At 43.0% G+C, this 3,991-nt stretch overlaps 1 non-coding gene across 1 annotated transcript; it reads right to left on the reverse strand.

Moving 5' to 3' along the window:
* Window positions 1-2,253: 2,253 nt before the first annotated feature.
* trnap-cgg lies at window positions 2,254-2,325 on the reverse strand. The gene has a single exon. It is a non-coding gene; the product is annotated as a tRNA-Pro (tRNA).
* Window positions 2,326-3,991: the final 1,666 nt, after the last annotated feature.

Consider the following 3,991-nt stretch of genomic DNA (forward strand, 5'->3'; position numbering starts at 1 on the left):
ACAAAAAAACAATATTTACAATATTGATGAGAAAAGACAGAGTCGAACATAAATGGAGAGATGTATCAATGTTTAAAGTAATTATATGTCAAAAAAAAAATGTCTGACAGAGATGAAGGGAACAGTAATGCCAATTGTAATAACAGTGGTATCGTCATGGTCTGCACCTTGACTGCCCCTCCCTCCTATGTGTTAGTGTGAGTCTGATCAGCAGGTCTGGGTATGGGCGTGGTTTCTCTCTGGCCCAACTGTAGCTGATCTCCACTAATCACCTGCTGCAGCACAAGAACCCTGGTCTTCCTTCCACCTGTCACCAGATTACACAGTCCGATTACTCGTATTACCTTTCTGCTGGTTAGTTTCCCTGCCTGTCTGCCATACCTGAATCCTGCCTGCCTGTTACCTGCCTGGACATCGAATGCCTGTAGCATACACTTATTTAAAGATAGAGAGTAATCTAATCTCACAAGAAGACCAAGTTGTTTAGTGACAGAGATGTCTGTGGTCTTGTCAACCATTATCGCCACTGGGGATTTTGACAGCTCTGCCACGAACTGGTCATCCAGCATCTCCCCAACAGTTCCCACCGTCTCATCAATGATGTGGCTGCTGGTGTATTTGGTGTTTGCACTGACCTAATGGGGACAGAAAAGTAAATAGGACAGTACCTAATTATGTGACAATAATTATGAGGAGATGCTTAGTTTACAACCATGTAACTAAACAGCTGAAGTATTTACATTCAGTATTTACATTCAAAAAGGCACTGCCCAATCGTTTGCACAGGGAAATGCTAGGCTCATAACTTGTGTGGTGGGGCCACTTTTGCTCGAGGCATTCATAAATTATTTTTGAACCAGCCCTCTAGACAGTGGTCCATGTCCACTTGTGCAGCCATGGCATGCTGCAGTGTTCTCCCTTAAGGCTCAACAAAGTCATTATTTTTTAAACAAATATTTACATTAATTTTGATGGAATAAACCTGCTGTAATTGTGTTACTGTGGGCGGCTGTGGCTGAGGGGTAGAGCGGTCGTCCTCCAATCTGAAGGTTGGCAGTTCGATCCCCAGTCTTCCCCATCTGCATGCCGAAGTGTCCTTGGGCAAGATGCTGAACCCTGAATTGCCCCTCAAAGAACAACAAAAGTGCTGCTTATAGATGCACTGTATGAATGTGTGTGTGAATGGGTGAATGTAAAACTGTACTTTAAAGAGCTTTGAGTGGTCATCAAGACTAGAAAAGCGCTATATGAATACCATTTACCTTCTCTAATCAGATTTTCTTCCGCTTTATGGGAAGCGGTCATATCATGGCGTTTTAATGTTTTAAGTCTGTTGTTTATGGACAGCTTTTGGCCCCACATGACATATCCCGCCCTCCTCATTATGCCTCAGCCAAGTGAATCTCTCCAGCCACTGCAGGTCAAAGCCACTCACACTATGCTTTTGAGAACAACCCCTTCCCAATCGCATGGCACAGCACAGGAGAGCCGGCTCCTCAGGTCAGGACACGGGACATTCATTTGAAGACAACAATGTCCACATTTTGGCCATGGAGACAGATGGTTTGAAAGAGGAGTGAAGGAAGCCATCTATGTCAAACTAGAGACACCATCTCTGATCAGCCACAGACAATGCAGTCTTGACTCCCATCCCCAGGAAGTTTAACAACAATTCACACCTTAGGACACATGAGCCATGTGACACGTGGGGGTGTGTGGGTCAACGACTCCCAATGAAACCAACAGCAGGGTGGGTCCAGCCTCTCAGGTAACCTCAACGACTCCTGACTACCCCCAAGTTAAATACCTGGGACTCCCAGCTGCAAGTTAGAACTGAAGAAGCCTCTTGGATGAGAGGGGAAACATCTTTAAGAAACTCAACCAAGACCAGTTGACCTGTTTTTAGCAATTGGATATTTGAGTGAGCGTGCGTGAGGATAGCAAATTAGTATAGAATGTATATTGAAAACCATTTCACTAACAGTGTTATAGACAGTTCAAATAGGAATCAGATGGCATGGCCTGTCATTCCTTCACATTGACCAAAGGAGGCAATAAATATTGTCCGGCTAACAATCTCTATGACAGCAAGAGTCTCTCATCTATATTTCTGGACGTGACGACTTTGATTTAAGTGTGGTAATATCCTTTCAGAAAATTCACCTGTAGAGTTCAGCAAACACACAAAGACGCCTTGACAAATCATGACAAATATATGTCCATTGTTAGACGACAAGTGTTGCACCCAATGAAGGGCTCGTCCGGGATTTGAACCCGGGACCTCTCGCACCCGAAGCGAGAATCATACCCCTAGACCAACGAGCCACGAGCTTCAGGATTTCCTGATCTGTAAATATTGTTGATTGGAATTAAAGTAGGACTCAAACAGCATTGGGTCAGGGTTGAGCATGCTGCCAAATAATTGGGCCTCATGCGAGAACATGTTTGTATTCTTTTCCTAAATTTTTGGGTTTAGTGAGTTTGTACAAACATCCAACATCAGATTACACAAACACCTCTAACTTCAGAAGGGTTAGTGTGTTTCATCATGTGTAAAAACCTGATCAATGTCACTTTTGTGCTAGCACGTGCACACATAGACATCAAAGGGGGCTTGAGCCCCTGCCCGTTTTCTTCCTCGAGAGAAAGTGCTCTTTTTCTGGGGTGCTTTAAAAAAAACAAAACGTTTTTAAATAAATGAATATCATATTCCTGTTTGCGCACAGCTTCCCTGTCAAACAACATGATTGAATAGAAAATCTAAGTATTAGGTCAGGAGATTAGGCCTGTCCCTACCGTCCCTCCATCTGCTGAATAATTATAACACCGCTGTTTCAGGACAGACGCACTAGATGGTCTGGTCCTACCTGTTTGTCAGAGTCTCTTTAGGAGTCTGCTTCCTCCCCACCCTCCATCTGACCTGTGCTCACTTTACACTTTAACTAAAAACACCATCACTGATCACAAGTGATCAGGATACGTACAGTACTGAAGTTTACACAGAAAGGAAATCGGGGTGACCGGAACGATCAGGAGTCAAGATCCAACATCATCGATTAATAACTATTTTAGAATATAGGACTAGATGATGAATATCCCATGTCATCAGTTCATTTGTGAACAGAGACGAGCACCCCCCCCCCCCCCCCCCCCCCCCCACACACACACTCCTGCAGACAGAAGAGAAGTTCTTCCTGCAGATTATGATGTGTTTTATTCACTGTTTGATTCATTGTTCAGGAAAATAAATATGAATTCATCAGTTTTTTTTATAAAGATCAGTTGTAAGTGTGAGTGATTAGAAAACATCAGAGGAGCAGAGTCACTTGTTGTCCTGTGGAGTGATGTGGCGCTGCCAGGGGGGGGGCACCTTGATACAGTAAAGTCTATAATCAGAGTTTGTCCTTTTAAGCCGTAGGTGCAGCACAAAAGTCTAAACCGAATGTACTTCAAATCATTGTGGAAAGCACTGGTTGTCTTTAGAGAGAAAGTTGCAAACTATCAAGGACTTGTTCAGGATTTGAACCAGAGACCTCTCTGCCCCTGAGCAAGCATTATACTCCAAGACCAACGAGCTACACTACTTCGGTAAATAGTGTTGTTGAGTATTAAAGCAGTCATCACACTGCATGGCATGTCATTCCTTCACATTGACCAAGTAGCCAGATCATTGGGCCTCATGCAAGAACATTTTTTCCTAAAAAGTTTCTAGTGGTTAGCGTTTACGAACATCCCACCTCAAAAAAGTATGTAAAAGATGTGTATACAAATTATGAATATCACTTGTGTGTACCTGAGTGAGCATGCATGCGAATAGCAAATCATCATAGTTTACTCCAAATCAAGGGTACTATGACGTAAGATTTCCAGAAATAACCATAAGGTACAGTTCATTCATCTGTAGCGTTGAGTTGTGCAAACATACAGACACCTCAATTATAGCTGACCATCGTCCATCATTAGAAATATAGGTTTCCAATAATAGAATGAA

This window comes from Hippoglossus hippoglossus, chromosome 23 (assembly GCF_009819705.1).
Source record: "Hippoglossus hippoglossus isolate fHipHip1 chromosome 23, fHipHip1.pri, whole genome shotgun sequence".
Classification (NCBI taxonomy): domain Eukaryota; kingdom Metazoa; phylum Chordata; class Actinopteri; order Pleuronectiformes; family Pleuronectidae; genus Hippoglossus; species Hippoglossus hippoglossus.